The following is a 12,638-nucleotide window of genomic DNA, read 5'->3' as shown; positions in this document are numbered from 1 at the left end:
CTCGCCTCAACAGCGCAAATCCACAGCCCATGGAAAAGGATCTGGCAGTAGAGCTCCCCCCCCCCCCCCTGCCAACCAACTATATCCTTCAAAGCTTGCCTCTATTAGCTGTATTAAGCCACCTTCATTTCATTTCTATCACGGTGGAATGATGAGCAGGAGCCGCACAGTAACAACAGCTGTGGAGGGGAGGCAGAGCGAGCCAGAGTGATAGGCAGAGGCAGGAAGGGAGGGACAGAGGTGGCAATGGTGGGAGATGAGAGTGGAGGAGTGAGGAAGAGGAATGTGCGGAGAGAGAGAGAGAGAGAGTGTGTGTGTGTGTGTGTGTGTGTGTGTGTGTGTGTGTGTGTGTGTGTGTGTGTGTGTGTGTGTGTGTGTGTATGAGGAATTGCTACCAAGAGATGCAGCCAGCTTCCAAGCATTCCCCAAAGGATAGTCTCATCAATCCTCAGCCATGTGCTGTGTTTCCAGAAAGCACAGAGGGGTTGGAAAGGCTAAATACACACTACAAGCACAAGCAACAGGGGAGCAGTGAGAGTATAGGAGGAGAGACGGGATGACTTAATGTTCTCCTTCCCCAGCTGAGGTGTTTGCCTCACAGCTGCACATTAGAACGTCTGTTACTGTACCCTTGGTTTGTTTTCGATTCATAGCATACATTATCTCGAGGTACTTAGCATGGTCAAGACCTGACAACTACACTCTTAGAAATAAAAGTGTTAAGTAGAACCATATAAGGTTCTTCGGCTTGTCCTCATAGGAGAACCCTTTTCAGCTCTAGGTAGAACCTTTTTATAAACCCTTTTGGAGGGTTCCACCAACAACCCTTGTAAAACCCTTTATTCAGGAAAGGGGTTTTAAAGGGTTCTCTGGATCAAAATGGTTCTTACTGGAACCGTTAGTGTTACCTTGAAAAAACTTTTCTTTGGTAAAGGGTTTTTCAGAAGCAAATGGTTCCAGGTAGAACCTCAGCCCTTTTAGAAGGACCCTTTTGCAACCCTTTCTCGAAGAAAGGGTTTTTCAAGGGTTCGCTGTAACACTAATGGTTCCAGTAAGAACCATTTTGATCCAGAGAACCCTTTAAAACCCCTTTCCTGTATAAAAGGTTTTAAAAGGGGTTCTTGTTGGAACCCTCCAAAAGGGTTACAGATAGAGCCTTTATAAAAAGGTTCTACCTGGAGCCAAAAAGAGTTCTCCTATGAGGACAAGCCGAAGAACCTTATATGGTTCTACATTTAGCACTTTTATTCCTAAGAGTGCACTAGCGCGCCACGCTATCTTTTTTAGTATGGGCTGTGTGTGATGTCCTCAGACTGCCGGCCACTGATTGGTCAGAGTGCTGTCACAGGAAGAGGCATGATCGCAACGTCCAAACACAAGAATCAAATCGAACAATGCCAAGCTGTAGAAGTGCTAAGTAGAACCATATAAGTTTCTTTGGCTTGTCCTCATAGGAGAACCCTTTTTGGCTCCAGGTAGAACCTTTTTATAAAGGTTCCACCTGGAACCCTTTTGGAGGGTTCAACCAAGAACCCTCCTGGATCAAAATGGTTCTTACTGTAACTGTATTGCCAACAACCCTTGAAAAACCCTTTCTTTGGGAAAGGGTTTTTCAGAAGCAAATGGTTCCAGGTAGAACCTTAGCCCTTGTAGAAGGACCCTTTTGGAACCCTTATTTCTCAGAGTGTATTACAGAGAATGTACTTGACAACAGCGGAGAGAAATTAAAAATTTGAAGAGATCTCTGACAGAAACAGACTCAGTGTACAGCCACCTTCCTCGACTGGTCGGGGTAGGAGAGAGGAGATAAAGGAGGGTGAATGGAAGGGGGTTAGTGAAGGAGAGGTGGGTGAAAAGAGGTTGCGCTGCTAAATGCTTTCTCCCAATGGGGCCTTTCACTCCGCACTGTATAAAGCTCCCAATCTCTTTAACAAGTCACCCAACAGAAACAAACAGAGCTAATGCAATGGTTTTTAAAAGAAAATGTGAAATGGGTTAGTGTTATTAATCAAAGATGAGCACTGTTGTGATTCATGGTGCTCCAAGTAGTCAGCTGTATGCATGACAGATGCTGCCAGCATGTCATTTCCACCCTAACATTTCTTTAGGTTGAAAATTCATTCACATAACATGTTCATAATCCTTTAGTTCAAGATGCAAGGAAAATCAGTATGTCTGGTATTCTTTAGTTCATGTTAGGGTGTTGCCTGTTGATAGATGAACAGTCATGAGTCATGAGAACAGATATAATTTGGCAAAAAAGAAAATCACAATCTTCCAATGAAAGATCACCATGCCTCAATTATCCCACAGAGCGAGCACCAGCCTTCATAAATCAAACACCACAGAAGAAGAGGCAGACACCTCTGTTGGAATAACACAATTAACCTCACCGAAGATATGGCGAGGTTTGATACTTGTTCGAGTGGCGGAGATAGTTTTTTTTTTTTTTTTTCTTAAAGGAAGTTATCACAGAAATCCAATGACCGTGACACTTTTCTTTTAATCTATGATGTGCTTTGGAAGCTTTCTTAAAAAGCATTTATCTAACTTTATACTTGAATATACTTTCATAAATAACAATGTTCAAACATGATACCTTCCTTTTTGATTAGTGATACAGTGAAGTCAAGATGACACCATGTAAATGGTGTTAACAGTGATAATTCCCCGTCGGCTCATATCCAGTTTGAATCCCCACTGGGAGCATCACAGAACGACAAACAGCCCAATCAATAAAGATGTCAGGTAGCAATGAATAGATGAATGCAAAAATATACAGAAAACAAATGCTTGTCGAATAATCCAGAATATGCAAGTCAGTATTAAGTATTAACCATCATTTATGAGTCAATGTGCCTTTGGTGAGAGTGAAACACACAGTAAGGAATGTTGTCTCTTCAACAGTATAGAACATTCCAGTTGTATTCCATGTTGCAGAGCATAGTATGATACTGTGGAAACTCTAACAGCACATTATAATGCTATAGCAGTGTCTTAATCAGACTATTGTCTGAATGGTTCCCATCAGAATACGAGTGTTTATGTACATGTATGTATCAGTTACAGTTGCTTAATCACATCTTGAAGCACGTACAGTTTTTATGATGTTTGTGTTTGGCACACCAGGCATCACTGACGCACTGATGGAGAACATATCTGGTGATTTGCTTTAAATGCAACCACTCTGGAGGAGGATTGAGAGACTCAGCGTATTTTGGACAGTTTATATTTGTCCATTTGGGCTCGCAGCCCAGAGGCTAACACGAGTGGCACAGCATATTAGGGTCAGACAGATGCAAAAAAAATCTAAGGAGACTATGGCTGAGGCTTTGACCAGTAAAACGCTCCTGCTCTGTTGATCCTCGTCTCTTCTCCCATCATTGTTTTTTTTTTAAAGAGCAAGTTTCAAGTTATTCTGGGACAATTAGTCACTGAAACACCTTATTGCTAAAATCCTGCCTTTGGTGACTTTGCACACATTCTCCATGTCCATGGAATATAGGTGTGAGGTCATGCTTTAATTCACACAATATGTCATACTCAAACTTGTACTCGTCTTCGCAGTACTGCCCTCTGATCTCAACTCAATATAAGTAGCCCCCTGGACATCATCCACATTTGTGAGTGTGTTCACTTCAGCAAACCGCCCCATGGACTACATTTTGTTTGTTAGTCAAGTGTTTGTCAACCTCGACCACTGGACTTTTCCAATTTGTTAGTGTAACAGTAATTGTGCCTGTGCTGCTGCTGATTTATTCAGTCAATTAAACAGCTTTTAGGCGGAAGTTTTAAAGATCTAAAGTGGTGTGTTTCCCCCGTGAATATTCTGCAATCTGTATAATAAGTGGCATAACAAGTGAAAGTGTTCCCCTCGCACTACGTCTTTGAAAAGATTATGGATTTGGGATGCTGGTTTCACTGCACCTGCTGATGAAGTTCACATTCATACTGAGATTACTGCTCTGTGTGGCGTGAATAAAAACACTAACAGGTTCTGTGAGCCTTGTAAGTGTGCAGTTGAAGCTGCTTTCATATTTCGACTGACTTTACTTCATATTTGTTGTTGTCATTATTCTCCTCCCCCTCTCTATATCCCCTCACTTGACTGGATAAAATGCTATAGGACACTCAGAATGTTCTCCTAAATTTACTTTCGCTTTCTGAGACAAACCAGTGTCAAGGGCTTTTCCTCGAAGAGGGAAAGTTCAAACTCAAACCTTAAAAAAACCATTCAAATTAAAAAAATACCGCCTAGAGTCCAGCAGAGGGTGCCGTGAGTGCAGCTTGGCCTCAGATCCTTTTTGAACAAAAAAAATAGTGATGTTGTGTTGTTTTGCTGTGAAAATGAAGGACGTAAGCAAGTTAAAGCCTGGTTTGTAGTCACTGCAGCACATGCCATGTGTCATGCACCTCTTAATTTTTGTAATTACGCATGAAACCGTCACACAAGAGGGAAGAACGGTGGAACTGATTTGTGTTTATAAGCATGGTCACAGAGATGGTTCTCGAGTCTCAGAGATGAGAGTTTGTGGAGTAATTAATGAAGTCAGGAAGAGGTTACGTGGAACAGACTTCCCTCATCTCTCACACATCTCTTTTACTACTTTAATGCCACCACCCACCCACCACCACCCACTCACCCACCAATGATATGTTCGCAGCAGTTAGAATCTTAAGTTAAAAAACCAAGCTGTTAGGAGCAAGAACAGACATGAACTGGGGTTCTGCAGTAAGTGACACTGCTCTCTTCATCGACACACAGAGGCTGTCTGCATGTGTCAGGCTATGAGGATGAGGAGGAATCATTTCGCGGGTGCTTCTTTTCAGACATTTTCAGACAACGAGGCAGCAGTGATTTCAAACTTTCCCTGCTCCTCAGGTGACTCTACACAGTCTTCCGCAACATCAATATCCATATTGTAACTGTTAGCTGCCATCTCGCCGTAGCTTTTATGCTTCTTGCCTTACCTCTGTCAGTCACGACATAAAATGCATCACTCTGTGAGCTGCATGGTACTGTCACCAGGCAACACGGGAACATAAACACTGCTATACTGACAAACACACAGAGAGTCGTGATGGGCTTAATCAGCAGCATGTGAACTCATTTGACATTCGTTTCTCTTTGAAAGTTGCGCACTACAGCTTTAAACATCACCAAAGTGGGTCACTGACAGGTCATGTTTAATCCACCCATCCATCTATCCGTCCATTCTCTATCTATCTGCTTATTGTGTTCATTGTGTTCGCTGCGAGCTTAAGGCTTTACCGGCATGGCACATGGTGGACATTGGCTAGACTGACTAGTTTATATCCAACCTTCAGTAATGAAACCTAATATGTTGCTCTATAATAATAATATGCACCTTTCCATGGCAGACTTTCTGACAATAAAAATAAAAAAATGCAACAGTGGGAAAAATGTTGCTCATAGCTTTTAGCTTGAAGTTTCACCTTGATGTCTAGCCACAACTTTGCTGTTCATTCTTCAACTCAGTGCACATTACCTGTCAAAGAGGTTGGACATAGATAGTGACTATAGCTAATGAACATAGTAGCCTAACCCTAACAGCCATATTTTCCTGCCAAGAGTTGGTAGAGTCCAAAAACAAAAACTCAGGTGGCCAGTAAAGCTACACTCTTAGAAATAAAGGTTCCAAAAGGGTCCTTCTACAAGGGCTGAGGTTCTACCTGGAGCCATTTGCTTCTGAAGAACCTTTTCCCAAAGAAAAGGGTTTTTCAAGGGTTCTTGGTAACACTAATGGTTCCAGTAAGAACCATTTTGATCCAGAGAACCCTTTTGGAGGGTTCTTGGTGTAACCCTCCAAAAGTGTTCCAGGTGGAACCTTTATAAAAAGGTTCTACCTGGAGCCAAAAAGGGTTCTCCTGTGAGGAGAAGCCAAAGAACCTTACATGGTTCTACTTAGCACTTTTATTTCTAAGAGTGTAGTATGTGGACATGTTTTCCAATGTGCCAAGAGAAAATGACCATTACAGATTTAAATGTCCCATAAACCAAGCCAATGAGTGAGCATACCTGCACTCTTGAACTGACATCTTAATGGCCAATGACTTATTACAGTTATCAAGACTATATCATGTCAAAATGTGGCTGCAGATTGCAAAGCTACATCCTGCAGCATAACTGTTAGCCTAGCGACACTTCTGTTTAGCGTAAAACTCTGGTTGCATTGTTCATTGCTGTCACGCAGGTGCAAAGACCATAAAACGGTAGCATTGAATCACAAAAGAAAGCCTTGCCAATTACACAGGCTCATATATTGAATCATTTCAGTCAGAGAGAGTGATAAAGTATAATCCGTGACCTTTACTCATGGCATTCGATTCATGGCAACGGTGAGACACACACTACTACACAAAATCAATTATTTGTTCTCAAAAGTATTCACTGTGTCAATCAGTAGATCTCATTATAAAGATGTAAGGCTGAGGTCAAAAGCAAAGCATAATAACTATCACACTCATCCTCGGAGATATGAGAGTTGTGTAATCAGTATCTGCATCAGCCCTGACTCAGTTCTAATATAAGCACAGCATCCGCCAAGCACACTACTCACTGAATGACAGTGAAGATGCCAAGTTCATTGTCATCTGGGTCCATTGCTGATGACGATTCTATGTTGCAGTACTCAGCTTTTCCTGCACAGGCCCGTTGAAACCTCGTCCACTGACGTGTTCTCTCGTCCTTTTCTCCCAACTCCAAACTGCTTTATTTGGTCTTCCCATCGGCATCTGAGCTTGCCTGACTAAGGCATTCAGTTACGATTACATACAGTGTCCAAGTGAGTGGTCAGTGCCCTGGGGGAGGAGACTGAGCTTGTCGCTTCTGCCTCAGTAATGAAACAACATCACATTACGGGCCAGTGCATCAGAAAACAAAGAGGGATCAATGCACAACAGCTGGACTGCAATAGGTTGCTATGCTAGTTAAGGCCGCCTCCACGAACCAGCTCTCATGGAAACTCTGAAATTCACAAATGGACTTTTCATATTTCAACTCCTCTGTATCATTTCAGGATAACTCAACAAACAAATTTGAGTTTCCCACGTAAGGCAACTGCAAACATGAGCATTTTACTTTGGTGATATTAGCACATAACCAAATTGCAGAATCTGAATGTTAATCTGCATCCCGTGTGTGTCATTTGTAAATGGCATGTGTTTTATCATCCATGAGATTAAGAAAAAAAAAAATTAAGCTTCAACCAAAATCCAGACTTTATGTGTCTGCGTGCCAACTGTCACCCTTAACACAGGCAAACCTAAGCCTTATATAAACCATGGAATTAACCTAAATGTTATACAGTAACATCATGCATACCTTTATTTGATGTACTCTGCATACATCTGTGTTAAACTAATGAATACGGCATATTTTAAATTTACATTTGGGGTGGTTTTAGGGCATCCTTGCATGAAGCCAGAGCACTTTAACATCATGATAGTTCACGCTGGATTATGCCACGCAGACTCTTTCATGCATGAACGGCATTACACAGTCTTCCATTAGTTATGAACTGAGGCACGTGTCTTCGCCTCTGCGAGCAAATGGAGCTGCTTGCGTAACACAGCCCAGGCCATGTATGGGACACAAAGCGAGCTGTGACAACAGAAAGTTCAGCTTCCTGTGCAGCACCAAGAAAATAGAACCAAAACACCTGCGCATCAAAATACTTCTTGTATGTGTAGCACCTTGTTATTGCTGCTGTAATAATCATTTACCCACTTTCCATATAGACATATATGGAAGCTGTGTGTGAACATAACGGCCCAGTGGATTGTTGTGTGAGGTTTAAAGCACACAACCTTTGAGATAAATTCTGCACATGAATCCATTCAATCATGTGGTCTGACACTTGCCCCTGGGCCTCGGTGCTCCGCAGCATTGGCCTGTTTTTTTTTTTCCGTGTCACACAGGACACCGCACTTAGAGTGGGGGGGGATGTGCAAAGTGCAGCAACCCCCTGTGCGTTGTACGTGTCTGAGAATCGCAGTCACTTTGCATGTTGGCTCGGGGGGGGGGGTCACCGCAGCCGTGATTTCAGATGGTGCTGGAGAGCAAGTGTGTGTTCTGAGACTCATTCTGTCAAATGTGCTGTTAACGGCGTGTGGGTGGATGGCTCATTTGCTTCTGTAGACCAATGTGAAGCTGCATGCTCCTTAGCACATTGCTCAGACAGCTTTCATGACTGCCATACTGTTCTAAATTTCTGATTAATTAGTTAACTACACTTTAGGGCAGAGGGAACCAACGTCTCCCAGAGTTATAAAATAAGTAATAAATGACAGTTAAGACAAATAACCCAAAGCAATCGTCACTTTCACACGCGATATTAAAATGCAGAACAAATTAATTTCCAGTGCATCAAAGCAGATTTGAGGCTCACATAATAACAGAGAAAGTGACTTTTTTTTCCCTGACTTTATGGAGCAGAACAAACAGTAAACGCAGTCATTTGCATAAAATGATGAGAGTCGCTCCGTGCAGAATAGGAAAACTCATAATAATATAATAAGAGCTACTGCTTGGCCCTCACTAAAGGTTACGTGCGTATTTGTAAAAGATGTCGACTCGCATCCATTCCAGTAATTTGATTTACACAATTTGGCAGCGTCGTTATCTTTTCTGCCATCACAGAGGAACGCCAAGCAGGCCGTTAATCATCATTAATTGAACCAGTTGGAAACCCATTAACAGCGTTGGTCACAGCCTTTGCTCTTATTAGTCAAGGTGTTCTCACCGTCAAATCAAACATTTGCATCAAGTTGCACCATTCAGTGAAACAGCTTTTCACAAAACATTGTAATATTGTACTTTTTTGGGATGAGCTTTTGGGATGAGTTAAAGTCTTTTAGCTGTAAATTTCAGTTCTTTGTGGGCACTTTCTTGTGTTTTAACTTATCCTCCAACCTTTTTGTACACTCTTAAGTAGAACCATATAAGGTTTTTCAGTTTGTCCTCATAGGAGAACCCTTTCTGGCTCCAGGTAGAACCTTTTTATAAAGTTTCCTCCTGGAACCGTTTTGGAGGGTTGCACCAAGAACACTTTTAAAACCCTTTATTCAGGAATGGGGTTTTAAAGGTTACTCTGGATCAAAATAGTACTTACTGGAACCATTAGTGTTACCAAGAACCTTGAAAAACCCATGGTTCCAGGTAGAACCTCAGCCCTTGTACGAGGACCATTTTTGAACCCTTATTTCTAAGTGTGCAGCTGTCTCACTTTACTAGCACAATGTTGCTGTTGCCGCTGTCCTGACATAAAAACAAATCACTCTATATTGAGAAATACAGAGAGAATCAAAGGGGAGCTGACAGGCTTGATCAGCATTGAGCGAATTCATTTGATAATGGTTTCAATGTAACAGACATGTGTTTATGTTGAAAAGTTAAGCACTACAGCTTTGAAATAAAAAAAAAAAAGTTGCTTGGAAAGCTGTTAAATATAGTCATAGCATAGACAGGAAGCACACAGAAGTCAATAACAGTCAATGAGAACCCAGGATATCACATTCCTCAAATCAGATAGCTACTCTCGTGTCAACACACAAACGAGGCTCCTCCCTGCTGCCCTGGGAGGATAGGATTCACAGCATCCAGCAATTATCTGTAATGTGGGAGAAAAATCAATGTGCCCATGGACAGTGGCTAAGGTCACCGAGCTGACGTTGTCACTTGAATCAGAAACACTGCGACGCTGTAGGCTGGGCTCTAAGTCTATCAGGCAGAATCTCATCATTTGTAATGCTGTGGATTAAGATTATGCCTGACAATAAAGAATATAATTGGTCACAGTGGGATGGAAAATTGATCACTGATTCCAGTCATCTATGAGATCATAGCTATCATTTTACATTTAGATGATTTCAAAGAGTTTATCATACCTTTATAGTTAAAGCATACATTTAAATTGTAAACCTTGTTTTTTTGTAGTTTGAGTGAATTCTACACTTTTTTTTAAACTTGAGCTTGAAGAACTAAACTTTTAAGTGTTGACACATTCTATACAGATACAGTTATGAATGTAGCATATATTTACTTCCAAAAAATAAACACTGCATTGACTTCAGTTTGTCACTAAACATATAGATATTATCTGATGCCAATCACTTAAATTCGTGAGAGGAAAAAATAAGTGAAACAGCCTCAGACTCACCTCTGCTCTTCTTCATTTTCATCCAAATCACTGCTAACACAATTTTCTATTTCACTTGCATTTTCAATGTCCATGTCTTCTCTCTCTCAGGTAGTTACGCACAACTGAAGCTCATGGAGAGCAGGCTTCGAGTGTGCCCTTTCAGAGGGTGAGAGTATCCCGGCACTGCTGTCCGGGGAGGGGAGGCCTCCTTGAGATTTTGATAGTCTGGTGTAAATTCTATTAATGGCAAGGGGATATTGAGAACAATGAAAAATCAATACCGTGTGGCCAGTAATGTTTGAAGGATGAGGCTTAGTGGAAATGTGAGCTGGCATGGCCTTACCCTGATGCAGAGACTACCTCTGAAAGTGGTTAATCAAATGCTTGTCTGACATCTTGATTGCATTTTCCCTCTCCCCATTACTATCATTTTCCCCCTTCGCTGTAGCGAAGATGCGCTATCAAATGTAGGGGATGGTAATCAGAGTAATAATAGGAGTCTCCAATCTGATATAGCTGCACTAAAGCATTGAAAAGTGTGTTTTGTCTCGAGAGTCTCAGTTTTCAAAAGACAAATGCATCATGTTTCACTTCTGCACCAGATGCATCAACACGAGGGGTGGAGCGTTGGGCTGCATCAGAGAAATAAACGCACAATGCAAGCAAATTAAATTTCCTGTTTAACTGCCACGACTTATGACGCTTCATAATAAGTGTTTCTCAATAACCGTACACACACACACACACACACACATAGCAAACAAACAGATACAGTTACCTCTCAGTCTCCTTTGTTTTCCCACTGGAAGAGATTAGAGCTTTAATCTATTTAACATCACTGAGACTTCATAACACCATAATGCAATGTGCTAAACAGTGCGCCAGCACAGACAAGTGACAGAAACAAGACACTGCATCAGATCACACGGCTAAGCTAAGTTATTATGCCAATAATGAAACATGCATTCATTTACATATTTTCCATACAGTTGACACAGAGATTTTTATCTCTGGTAACTCACAAGCTTTACCTGCAGTACAATGAAATATTAAGTCCCCAGGGACAAAATTCCACCATTGTTGCATTTACGGTTAATTCTGCTTTAAGATAGTGTTCATCAATGCATACTAGAGCTTTGAAAATGTTTTTTAATCAATGCATCTGTTTCAGTGCATAAAAGGGGCACAAATTATTTTAAATATAAGCCTCACTATAGAAATCTGCCACTATTGTGTTGAATTGCTTTTCATTTAGCACGTATTGTATATATCAGATGTCTCCAATCAATTCTATAGCGGCACGCCACTCAAACCTCCTCTTTCTTGTGCTTGTTAGTAACATTTTCATCATAATAAGGAGACGTTCGCTTGTAATTATCACACTATTAAAGGCATTACATTTGGTCGACATGTTTGTGTTATTTATAGAGCCATTTTGCATCATATATATGCTTTATTATGAAGGGAACACCATAAAAACAAGCACTATTAATTTGAAATTGTGTATTATTGTATTATGTCTTATGTCTGATCTGTGAGCTAAGCACCAAGTTCACTGTGACATTCTTACAAAATGATGAGTCACTCTGTCTCAGACTGGATTCTGAGGCCGTCTGGTCAACACAAGTCTCTAAATTAATATAATATAATTAGCACTGCAATGTGTGCATTGCTGCCATCTAGTGTTCATAGTCTAGTAGTCTGTGAAGTGGAGGATGTTGCCCACTCGGCTCATGCCATGCTGACTCATCCACAGTTTATCAGCAACACAAACAAGAGATTTCCTTTAGCAATTACCAATAAGGACCGCAAGTAAAAACCACTCACATAGAACTCTCCCAAGTGTTGCTGATACACATTCTAATATCATTTTTCATCCTAAGTCTTAATCTTATAGAGGAGCGATACAATGCCTGTTTTGCCACAAGCCTCAAAATGTAATAGCTTGACAGAAGCGACCTAATAAAGCACAGGGAAATTATGCTCCACACATAACCAGAAGCCTTCTGTGGCTCCAGTGTGACAGCATTCCTGCCAGCAGGCTGCTCAATGCAGTGCTAATTGTATTTATAGTGGATAATATTACACAGTAAAGTGTACCTTGGAAAGCCTGCAATGATAATTTACTTTAAGAAACAGCTTATAAATTATATTGTTATTATGGTACCTACGTACATGGAGAGTAATTTCCCTCTGTTAAAGTACAGAGTCGGATACCTAAAATCTCTCCTAAAGGACCAGCGTGGGCCAAATCTCTGTGGTGATATCCCCTTACAAGGTTAGTGGACGTGGAAATGACATTATGAGAATTGAAGGAGAATCTGGTCTAACTTTTACTGTAAACTTCATGGCACCACCAAATAAGTGGATCAAACGCACAAGCAGCCCTCTTATCACCACTTCCCCTGTCTGTTTGGTGGACGCTGGTATCTGATGAAGGCTTATCGTGGCCATACAGTACTGGTTCACATGTCA

The sequence above is a fragment of the Microchirus variegatus genome, assembly GCF_963457635.1.
Source record: "Microchirus variegatus genome assembly, chromosome: 22".
Lineage (NCBI taxonomy): Eukaryota > Metazoa > Chordata > Actinopteri > Pleuronectiformes > Soleidae > Microchirus > Microchirus variegatus.
The sequence above is the reverse complement of the archived record's forward strand: the minus strand, read 5'-3'. Positions refer to the sequence as shown.